Here is a 12502-nt window from a genome sequence, read left to right as displayed (position 1 = left end):
TCATTAGCTCTGTCTTCCGCAGTCTAGCTACGAGGCTTCCAAAGAAAAGAAAAGGGTTGGCACATGGCGCCGCCAGCGCTATCTCTCATCCATTTGTTACGTTCATCCTTTCTTCCTCAGTGGGTCGAGCTAAAAGTTACTTAGCGGATCCGTCGTCCCATTCCTACTTTCTTTGTCGTGTTCTTCAACAGGGAAAATGAATGAGGTGGGAAGATGAAGACGAGGGGAGGCAGTACATGGTTTCTCCAGCCGTGATCACTACATCTGTCCCGGCTTAACGCTAAAATGAATTACGATTTGTCGAGAGCTCTTGTTATGCTTATAGGCTTACCTCCGGTGATAGGGATCTCTCATCCCTATCCAGGCATAAAATAAAGTTTTTATCGTTCGTAACGACGGGTAATACGTAGGTGAAGCACTTGCAAAAGATGTTTTGAGAAATAAGGACAATAGTTACAGAGGTGTCATAGTAACAAAATACAGAAGCCGTGTGATCTACAGGACTTGACTCCCCTCTTCGTATACGCAGGTGTCATAGTCTTGAAAAACTATTTTGTCTTTGGGAACGTGTTTAGAGCGTAGGAACGGGTGAATCTTGTCAGCAAAATGACATATATGGGACAGACCGGCCGTGGATCTTAATCCTTATGACTCTGTTGTTTGCTTTTCACTTTTAACTCGAGTCCTGTGAGGCCGCTACTAGGCTCTTAATAAGATACTCTGCAACTACGTTAATCTGCGGGAGCACTCGCCTGAATTTCTCTGTTTATTTTTCTTAAAGGTTCTTGGAAACGGCATCGGAGAAAGATATATGTATATATATATGTGTGTGTGTGTGTCTTCCAGGAGGAATTGAAATTAGGATTACAAGGCATAGAATACATATTCGCACAAAAAGTACGATTCCAGGGCGTAATCCTGGTGAGCCAGAGAGCTCTCAATCTCGGGGGTGCGAAAAGCTGCTTTTCTCGGCTGCCAGTCTGTAACATCACTTAATCCACCCAATTGTAATACACGCAAATTCTTTTTCATTTCTTTCTTTTTGCGGTTGTACTTGACGCCGCCCTGTTCCGCGTCTGACACAGAGCAGTCGAGCGGTCACCTCGCTCTTTCGTTATAGCAGACGGTTCTCGGTAGCCAATAAAAGCGCTCGCATGATCTGACATCAGAAGCAGAAGGAGCTGAGAGAGATTGCCGCTGCCGCACACATTCTTATTTGAGGACACAACTTGAGTTTGAAAGCAGCAAATTGCATGCCACTGTAGGGAGGTACTTAATGTAACCTGTTTGATGGCCTCCTGGGCTCCCTCTGAGCCGCGTTTCTTTTTATGTATTTCTATTTGTTGTAATTTATTTTTTATTTTTCATTCTTTCTATTTTTTTAGGGAATAGCAAGCTGGCGTGCTGCATGGCTGACCTTCGCCTTTTATCTTTCCTTTTCTTTTCTTTTCTTCTGCCAATAAATCCCCCCCCCCCCTCGTTTGATGGTGGATGAAGCTACATTTGTAGAGAACTGGCATAATAACAATGACGACTGACACGTATGATTAAGCTCAACTGACTTTTTCTGGAAACACAGCTCAGTCAACAGAACAAGTGCGACGTAAAGACACCAAAGCAGCGTTCCTTTACTTCGAAAACGACTCGAAAGTACGCGAGCACGTTATATACACTCATTTGCCAACTCCGAAATTAAGCGTGCGAGTCGAGTTAACGTAATTAGGCTGCTCGGCACCGCGACCTTGATTTATTATTCCGAGTTCTCGAATTTTACGCTAGCATATTTCATGCGCAGCTTACACCAACTTGTCTTTGAGAAGAGCCTGCAGAGTATACCGCGCAGCGCTGCATCCACTTAATATAGTTAGCCAAATACGAGAAGTGCAGTCGAGTTCACCGTGTTAAGCCGTGCCGCCGGAAGGTTGGCGAGAGTACCCCGAGTTTAATTGGCTAGGTTGTTGGTCATTTTTAATTGTCGGAGGTTCGCACACTAATTGCTGCACCCTGCTGTCTATCGTGTACAGTCGTATGCACTCAGCCCCTGAATACTAGCAACGCATTAAAGCCACATGGCCTTCTGGACATATTTCGCATAACTATTCCGTGTGTGGAGGTTCTGATTATTCTGTTATGGCGCTGATGGAAGTTAGATATGATGCGAGGAAGATTGTAGTAGTACTGTACATCGCCTGGAAGGCTGTATTCGGTTTGTTTGATAGATGGACGAAAGTGCAGGAAAAGAATTTCTTTGCATTTTGATGATTGTTCCTCAGAGTTATTGGCTGTTTTCTTGCAGACCCCGTGTTTCCTCTTCTACTTGGTATAGTGGCAGCGGAGCTTCTGGGGCAAGGGCAAGAGAGAGAGAGAGAGGAGGGTAAAACAGAGGGATGTATACGTTATTGACAGCAATTCGCCTAGTTGCAACATTATGAATACAGGAAAATTTTATTTACTCTGGACTACTCCAGCAGCTGGGACAAGCTGGTGTCGTCGTGAAGTGGCGTTGTTCCGCTCGTTACGGCCTGTTCCAGCAGAGGGCCAGATCTGTCAGGCAGAGGATTGATAATTCGCGTATTCACGCCGCCAGGCACCTCTGATTGCTTACATTACTTACTTAAACACATTAATAAAAAAAAAAAAATTCGGGGTTCCCTTCGTGTCGCACTGCGTTAAAAAGAAAAGAAAGCTCATGAAGCCGACGTTGAGAATGTACAAGAAAAAGCAGCCACTAATTTTCATTTGGCTTTACTTGAGTGCTGTGCTCCCAGTCCCGAGCACGTAATCTGTGATCGACGAAGGTTTCGACGTAAATTATCTTCCATCATCTGTTCTTATCTTCCATGGTATAGTTGCCACGCCGCCAACAACTGCGAGACCAACAACGCCAAGCTTATCACACAATCACCACCACCACCAACGACAACATCGTAAACTATCTCTGTAACTGTAGCTGTGTGTCGTAACTGTGTAAAGTCTCGTTAGGGATTGTACTGATGTTAGGGCATACTATGCGGGAACCTTCGCTTCACTAGTTAAGATGGGGGGAGGCGGGATATGTTCATTAGGAGAAAGAAGAGACAAGAGGAAAGGTTAGAGAGGATGATGCCGGCTTTCTCCTCAAAGAGAGAGAGAGAGACAGACAAAGGAATCAGACAATCAGAACAACGACAAACTTCATATGATTAGAAGAAACAGTCAGGGCAGCACAAGCACAACATAACACGAGAAAGCCCGGATAGAGGGAGGCCGCAAGTCCCGAATCTTGCAGCAAGCGGAGCAGGGTTGTGGTGACGGCCCACTTGGTAGGCCGATGGACGGGACCAAGGAGGGTGGCCACGGGCAGTGCGCTGGACCCACGTTGCATTAGACGGCGACGGAGGGCTTGCCGTCGAGGAAGGTGGAAAGAGACAGGAAAGAGTTCACAACGAAAGTTTTGGAGATCACTCGCAAACCTCACGACGAACCGACCGTGAAATACTAAGTCAGGTCTGCATCTCCGCCTACTGAGCAAAACATCGAATGACGGATTTAATGAAGCGCAAAAGAATGGCCACTTCAGAAAACAGAAAAGAAAAAAAAGAAAAACACAAGTACGGACGAGCCGGGATAAAAAGGTGATGAGGAAACATCACCTTCCGAAGAAACAAATAGGTGAAATGCATTTTGCTCGACAAGTGACGGGACATTCCAAAGCTGATGGAATTTCTTTTACTCCCTGTACGGTAATGGTTTCCGCACTCAATTACCGGGCAGTGCCACAGCTGGACTGTCGCGAAAGCAGTACGCCTCGTAATTAATTGTCGAAAGTAGTTACTACAAACAAGAATAGTTGGAAACGAGCGTAAGAAACAAACGGATGCCAAACCAGTGAAGCTCGTCCGTCCGTAGCGACGCGCATTCTTTGCTTTCCGTGCTTTCTGTTTTCCATTTTGTGAATGAATTAATTAGCTGACTAATTCTCGAAATTCCAGAGCTGTTTCTCAGTGGAATGACGCAGTGTTTTACGTGATCACCGTTCTTGATAAATAAGTGCCGTAAATATTCGTAATGAAATAGGGAACACAGGTTTTCGAATGGTGGTGGTGGTGGTGGTGGTGGTGGTGGTGGTGGGGGTTGAGTCTACAAAAGTAACCCATAGGTAGAGGTATGAGTGGGTGCGGATAGAGGAACAATGTCTTGAAATCCACCTGGTTATCCTCATTTTATCCGCAAATAAGCATTAGCGCCTCTGCCGACGTCCGCTAGGGGGAGCCATAATTCACAGCACGCAGTAAATACAAAATGGTGTTGAAGCGTGGCACCCCTTGCACTGCTGCGTTCTCAATTCGTGTTATTGGACAATTGTGGATGGCGTAACGTTCCTGGGAGGGTTTTGTATCGTCATGCAGATTTTTTCCTACCAATGCAAAGACCGCGGTTGTGCGGACATACTCAATACCTCTCTCGTGTGGACTCCCGAGCCTTGGACATCGCGAAACTGTTAGGTCCTCCGTCGTCCGACAAGGCGCTAAGGGCACTTGAAGACTTTCTGCATACTACCGGGCTTATAGACATTTTATGACACGCTGAATATGTGATGTGTGTTGTGTGTGCCTCCAGCGATTCCGACATTTTACTCTCACTTTGTCGAAACTTTTGAACTACATGTTGAACTCCATCATCATCTCTGTTTTTTTCATCATCTGTTTGTACTTTCTGTGTATAAGTGTACTAGGGTAGCCAGTTCGACTTCGTCGAAACTCACATCCCCATTTTTTTTTCACATCACATCACTCAATACCAGCGCGGACGCTGTTCACCTTTTTCACCTAGCGCGGTTGTGGATGAGGTCGCGGATCTAACATGTGCGTAATCGTATCGCTTACCTCTATCCATAGGCTTGCTTTTCCCGTGGAAAGGCGTTGGCTCCACTATTGACGTAAATAGAACAAATGACGGTGACCTTTCTGTTATTAATGCGATAGCATGATTGGGTTGCCCCCCTCGGATATTTCTTTGGCCTGCGCAGAAAAGCTAGTCTCGGACGATAGATGGTGCCACGGGAACCGTGGGCGCTGAAGCGTTTATGGCAGACTGAGAGCGGGAGAACGACGTTTTGACGTTTTGCTTCGTCGTGGCGTGGGTGGCGCGTGGGCTTCGCCCTGCCGACATGAACAAAGGGTCGCTCTCGGACTTCCCATTTTAATGCGTAAGCGCCGACTGCGCCGGGAATTGGGGGCGTTAAACCTCCTTCCAGCTTTCCCAGGGAGGTCAAGGCCCCTCCGAGATGTCTGCCCAGCTGAAACTCAAGTTGGACGTTTCGAGGGATATCCTAACAATCACGTGTTTCATGCGGATGAAAAGGAAAATCCTGTAAAAATTTGACTCACAATGTCGCAACGCGAAACCCTGCCTGCAACGAAACCCTGCCCGACCTCGTGGCATGAAACGGTGGGGGAGGGGCGCTGTGTCCCGACTCCCTCCGGCAGATCGAGGACTCTCCGCCGATGTGTTGGTGGCCGAATTGTCTACGCGTTGCAGTACACGCAGTTAGGCCTGTTGACTTTGTGTGTATTGTGAACTTGACAAGTGCTGTCAAATGCGCCGATTATGTAAAGCATATCAGCACTTATTTTTATGCTCTTGGCCGCTGTAACACAAAAAACAAACAAAATAAAAGCTTCGCATGCCGTCCACTGGTTCGCCGCAGGAAGCTCGTTTGTAGCCCCGCAAAAGGATACGCAGTCGCATGGTGGACGGTTGTGGTGTCGTGCGACCTTCAAACTCATTGAGGGACCAACTCTGGGCTCGCGGTTCCTGCGCTTCCACATCGTGCGACTATTTCTTCACGCCAAGTCCTACATCGCGGTATCCTCTCTAGCATTACGTCATAACTCATTGCAGTTGTGTTCCCACATTTTACCCATATCTGCAAACCATTACGCGCAGTTTATAATTATCCCCGCATTTTCTTAGCACTTCGACGATTGCCAACGTATTACTTCTCGTTGCATCAGCAGGGTGACAGTTAAATGTGTGTGTGCTTTTCTCTTCCTTTTTTTTTTTTTTTTTTTTTCAGTGCAGGTTTGGCAGTATACGTAATCTGAGTGAACGTATTCTGCGACGCCCACATAACCTTCTTTTTGTATATTTCTAAACATTTTAAGTATTGTAACATTTGGAGTGAATTAGCAAAGAAGAAAAAAAAAGAAAACAAAAGGACATTTATGCTTCATTACCTTCATTAGCAGACAGCAAGCAGTAATAGGTGTATGCTGAATAGAATATTTATTTCACTTGTTGACCAAATGTGTATGCTGCACGCTAATCAAGGTAATGAAGTAAACAAAAAGGAGTTTAAAGGGGGATGTGATTTCGAAGACAACAACAACAACAACAACAACTTCGTTTTGTGATGACGAATAGGGAGTTTCATCGCCAGGGGCGATACGCTACTCAAATGCTGGTAGCGTACCTACCTACCTACGCTACCCCAATGCGCTACTCTAATTCGAAGACAAACTCAGTGGCAATATTCTAACATCGCATTCCAGCACAACATTCTTTCCCAGCAATCATGTGACACAATGCTTCGCATAAACCGTCGCGCTTTCGCTCAAGTTTCATAACCACGTTGTCCATCAGACAGAGCCAGCTGTTCCTGAGACCACACATAGCTACTCGGCGCTTTTTCTCAGCCCACAATTTCTTTTCACCAAACGCACGAAATGCCGGGTTTCCTCTAAATCGTCGCCTATCTCTGTGTTGTCGGGCTTAAATTTGCGTGCCTTACCTCTTTCCAGTGCAGTATCATCAAATGCTTTCGACGTGTTATAAATAATGCATGGTACTGCCTTGGCGGGCTCTGATATCCTCCACATAAACTTGACGTAATAAATGGAGTTGCCGCCCCCCATAAGTTTATGGGTAGAAAATGTAGACATCAAGCACGCAGATTCTGGAAAGTTCCATTCTTGCTCTTGCTTCGTCGTTCAGCCATTCTTCAGGTCTAACGACAAATTTCCTTTGGGATTCACGTTTTGAAGATATGGTTTGTTGTATTCACGTGTAAAGTGTGCGCATGTGCTCCCTGAAAACTGAGTATGGCTCGTTTTAGCTATCTCGCTCGGAGTACGAAACAACTACACTCGTTTTGACATTCGAATGACAGAGCTGCGCAGAACATACAACTGTTGCGGTACAATATAAAACGACTTAAAAACAACGTAATCGAACGTAAAGTCACCGACAGAGAGCGCGACAAGACGTGCAGGTGCTATATTGGCAGTTATAATGTGGATAACCAGCATACCGGCTTCATGGTCACAACGGTGTTAGTGCACTTCAATGTAAGTTAAAGTTGAAGTGAGTTAAAATGCGTGTAGGCGGCCTCACTTAACAGACTCTAGCTTAAATTTATTTTTTGGGGGTCTTCTTCAACATTGAAGGGCGATGAAACGTTGGAACAAAAGCCTGTGCTGCTGCACCAATCAAGAAATTTTTAGTACAAAAGGTCCCACAAAATATGTTATTTGTTCTAAGTGCTTCATTTAGGTCGCTTCTTATCACAACACTGGGTATAGAACATGGCATTGCGAATATGCGTTGCCTTCATATGTATGTTATTTGTCTGTTGGGTAGGGTACCGCACCGCCCCATTGAAACACCCCATCTCATCGTCAGCATCTATTGTTGTTGTTGTAGTCTGTAACCCTGTAGGTAGCGCAGAACACAATTGCTCTTCGCTTAAAGCATTAATTCTTTCGAGGCATAGCATTATCTTTACCTCATATCAGAATGAAAACAGCTCGGTTAAATCTTCCTGTTACGTTTATTCATGAATGCCAGTCAAACCATCTTTCTGGTCTATGATGATGCATATCTGGTTTGGCAGTTCCTATTACACCCTAAGAAAAAAAAAGTAATTAAGTAGTAATAAATTAGGAGTAATTACTTCTAGGCTCCTAGAGAACCATTGCTTCTCATCGTGGTTTCCCCGACTCTAAAATTTGCTCTCATACTCTGCAAATAATAATAATAATAATAATAATAATAATAATAATAATAATAATAATCTTTATTACCGTGCCCAAGAACAGCCAAAGCCTTGGTAATAATAAGAGTATAATAAGAATAATAATAAAGCCAACAATAATAATAATAGTATAGCCCCTATGCTTCGCATAAACTTCCATACATTTAGTCCCTGCAGTACTAAAACTACTCCTTTTTCGCTTAGAATGCACGCGGCGCCACCCTCCCATTAAGACAAGCGCGTATCGTATAATTTCTTTCAAACAACGTTTTCAATGTGGTGTTTTCGTTTTATAGAGCCTGCAAATACAACAACAACAGCAGTACACCGACGTCGCTCAAAAGTCAAATGAACCTCCCTCGCATCAAGCAGAACGCATTACACCAAAAGCCTCGCTGCGCTATTGCGAGTGGTAAGTAGGTCGTTTTCTTTTTGAGCTTCATTGCTTTACCGTTTCGAAACACTCCGCAGGAATGAGGGTTTATATTTACTCTACGGAACTGGATATTGACCCGAAACTGCATTTGGCTAAATCGGTAGCGGTAAATCGGGTAAAAATATCAAAGAAAAAAGAGCGAAAGGCAAACTATATTTTGACGTAAAGCAGGCAGGCAGGCATTTTGGGTGTATTCCTTTGCAGGTCCAATCTCAGGACGAAGATAAAGAGAATTTCATTTTATGTGGGGTATCGCGCGCTGGGTGTGTGGTGTGACATGATTGATGGGGTGCCTTTAAGAAAACATCGTTCCTTTTAGGTGCACTTCTTCAATAATGAAGGAGATACATGTTGTACCTTGTAATCCTCACTGTTCAGAAAACTCGCATTTCATGTACACGCAACAATATCATGTCGTGATTTTTATTTTGCCGACAGCGCAATGTACTACTGCCTGCGATATACTTTTGTCAAACCGACCGCTTGAGGGTTATCCTGTCTGAAATCTGCAGGCGTTGCAAGATTGTGTCTTCCGACTAGTAAATTCGGACGGCATACTACTCACCCTCAAACACAATACTGGTACAGCTCCTTCAGGTGCGGTCAGGCCAATACGAGCTGCTGCACCTCTGAATGAAGATTTCAGACAAGTGCGTCGCAAGCAGTACGTTGTGATTTTTACACTTTATGCCAACATGCTATTTGCGATTGGCGGTTGTTGGAAACGTAACTGTGAATTACGTTCTGAACTGTGGGTTCCATGTACATGCTCCTGTAATAGCACGTCGAATGGTGCCTACATAGACGCTCCTGCGAGCATTCGGAACTCCGGAGTGCGTCTACATACTCTGCGAACGAGCAAGAAGAGTCCACTATTATGAATCACGTGCTATGCCTACCTAGCAATGGAAGGTGATGCTATAAACATGGCAAGACACACAGTCTTATGGGGACGTAGGTGACTGAGCTGAGCGTGGGAAGCTGTTGCAGAAGCTAAGAGGAGAGGAACGGGCGTATGTTCTCTGGCACATTTCTGCAGCTTGGAGCTGAATGAAACAGAATAAGAAGGGATATTCTATTACAAACATCAATTATACCTCAGCATAATATATCGTAGGAACTAAATCAAATAAAAATAAGGTCACAAGGCTGCCGGCGGTTGTTCAGATGGATCGTTTCAAGGGGTTTGCCAACCTCTTGTTTCGGCTACATATGCTAATAGTATGGTGGCGGCACGACTTTTCTTCACACTCCTAGTGGCGTCATCTGAACGTGCTGTCTTCTCCTATCCCTCCCCACCGATTGCCACGTTCACTTGCAGGATTATACCTTTCACCGCATGCGGTAGGACCCTGCTATAAAGACAGCGCATTGGATTTGCAACGTCTGACCTCTGTCCAACACATTACGTTTGTGGGTGTGGGGGAGCGAGGCAAGGGACTACCGAGCGACACGAAAGCCAGACTAAGAATGATTTATTTCTCACGCACAGTGAGCGAGCTAAGCTCGGTTCGCGATGATGTCGATGCTGCTACATGGGGCTTGCAACACATGCTCGTAGGCCCTTATCGAAGACAGACACGTGGTCGAGAGTCCGGCAGATTAAGGGGCGCGGAGAGTGCGGTTCCGGAAGGTTGGTAGTGTGGCCAATGAAGAAAAAGGTGATCTAGACCTTCTAAAGCACCGCAGTGACAGCAGCTAGGAGAGTCAACTTGTCTCAAGCGGTAACGCTACTGAGCTGTAAAAGCCACACCGAGTCGTATCCGATGAATTAATGCAGCATCTTGACGAGGGGTGTTTCGTGTCATGCGGAAAGCGAGCGTTGGGTCAACTCTTCTCAGCATAGATGGGGAGAGAATGTCAGTCCCAAATTATCTCAAAATTGCTTGGTCCCTGGCCAAATTGAGCCCACCAACGCTCCACGCTCAAAAGGTATTTTGACCTTTTTGGACACCATAGGACTTCGATCCTGATTGTGAAGGAGCTGATTATTTCATTCCCCACATCACCACCAGCAATGGGTTAGAGTATCGCACCTGGGGATGAAACTCCCCAACACCGCACCAACAACACCGAATATCCTGTGGATGTCTGTTGCACTGCAAGCGGTACGCCGGCCCCCGAGCTGTTCTCGCCACAAGTCTCACTTCCCTAGGTCACAGGGAACTTTCCCTGGCGGACACTGCTGGGACTTGTCCGGCACTCCAGACAGTGGGCAGTCACCCGAGCCCTCCTGCGCTACCTGAAGGACACTGGGCTGCTCCTTTGAGCCTTTGAGCCACCCCATGGCCAATATTTCTTTTCCTTTTTTTGCTTCTTTTTTCTCTTGGGAATAGCAAGTCGGCCTTGGCCTGTCTGACCTTTCCCCCTTTCCTTTATCTTTAATAAACATATCCCCCCCCCCCCCACTGGATGTCCTAACGGATTCGTACGTCCGACGGATATTTGAGGGCTGTCCATGGGACGTACAAATTCATTAGGACATTATTCGTACATCCAAAGGATCCATAACTTAAAAACCCGAGACTAGGGGACAAAAAACGACTTTCAGACAAGGAGACCTTGTCTGCGTTGTCGTTTTCTGTCGCCTAGTCTCGGGTTTTTAAGTTATGGATCCTACCACCAACTCGCTTGCTACCTCTCTATCCTCTCGTTATCCAAAGGATATTCGGTGTTGTTTGGGGCGGCGGGTTGTTGTTGTTAACACGGGGCTCAACAAAAGCGGTGTGCAGCAAATTGATCACCGCCCGTTCCCTTCCTAAGTCCGAACCAACCAAAATCGTCCCGAGGCTAGACGAAAAATTCGACAACTTCCTCTTCTTCCCTGTCGAAAGCCTCCCGTTCCGAGAAATGAGGGGGATATTTCTTCTCCTCGCATCTAATACGCTCCAGTTTCCACACCAGCGCTCAAGTTGAGCTGATCTCTGTGGGGAAGTGATCCATAATTGCCGGCAGGAAAACAGAGATAGGGCGTCGGGTGCCTCCGTCGCAGCAGCGGGCTGACGACGGGTACGCCACGGTGTGTTCACGCTCCCCTGGCGTCGCTTTAACGTCTCATCGGCTAGCCGATGAATCGGTTGCCTGACAGAGGGGTTCACCGCAGTGGGCGCTAGGCGCAAGATGGTGAGAGACTGCAGGCCAAGTAACACCTGTTTGGGGCTGTAGTAGATTAATGAGTTTGAGAGTGTCGGGACTTGCAGACTATCCGCGTGTTAATGATTAGCGCTTCAGTTCTGAGAGTTGCGGTGTTACTTCCAACTGCGTTTTAAGTTATTTTGCGCTTATATACATATAAGAGAGAAGGCCGAGGATCTGTATGCTTTTGTTATTTCCCTTTGTACGTTTGTGGGAGGTGTTTCCAGTCAGGTGTGAGAGGATTTATTTATTTATTTATTTGTGTACCTGCATTAGCAGAGAGGCAAAGAGACGTATTGAATGCTGCCGAGCAATTTAAAAGGAACGTGCTGCTCCTATCATAGTAGTGATGTGCATATCATCCTGCATCGGTAATGTGCCTTTGTAGCTCATGTAATAAGAAAAGCATAAGGAATCTGGGGTTGATTAAACTAGGAGACTGTATTACGGCGGGCCAGGAGGATATGCACCCGGTAGAGGTTTCTTCTTCTTCTTCTTTCTTTCAGAGGCCTTAGCGCGAAAACCTCGCGAAATGAAGAGGTTCTCCAGTTTTCCAGGGGAACGGGGGGAGGTTTGCGGCGCGTTCAAAGCAGCGTGAAGGAGGAACACTGCACGCTTTAAACACAGTCTGACGAAATTTAATTAGAACATCTCGTCCAGATTTGAGAATATCACCTTGTCTCTAGGTTCTTTTCTTTTTTCTTTTTAATCGTAAAGCAAGACGAAATTCAACACGAAGACGAGACGGAAGAGATGCAAATGACATAGTACCATTAGTGAAAGCCAAGAATCTTCATTCCGATAGTGCCGTGATTTCTTAGTACGATTTTTATTTTTTTGTTTTTTGTCTTCAACAGCCGTTCACTTTGCCGTGGCGGTTTTCATTTCCATTGGCTAACAGGCACCGTAATTAATTT

General features: G+C 45.8%; 1 long non-coding RNA gene across 1 annotated transcript in view; it reads left to right on the top strand.

Moving 5' to 3' along the window:
* Window positions 1–12502, top strand: part of LOC135367899 (uncharacterized) — a 195888-nt gene that overhangs the window by 55198 nt on the left and 128188 nt on the right. Inside the window, exon 3 of the long non-coding RNA XR_010414573.1 lies at window positions 8311–8426. This is a non-coding gene — a long non-coding RNA (uncharacterized LOC135367899). The remainder of the gene's footprint in view (window positions 1–8310; window positions 8427–12502) is intronic.

Source organism: Ornithodoros turicata, chromosome 9 (assembly GCF_037126465.1).
Source record: "Ornithodoros turicata isolate Travis chromosome 9, ASM3712646v1, whole genome shotgun sequence".
Classification (NCBI taxonomy): Eukaryota; Metazoa; Arthropoda; class Arachnida; order Ixodida; family Argasidae; genus Ornithodoros; species Ornithodoros turicata.
This window is presented reverse-complemented; position numbering and strand designations above follow the sequence as displayed.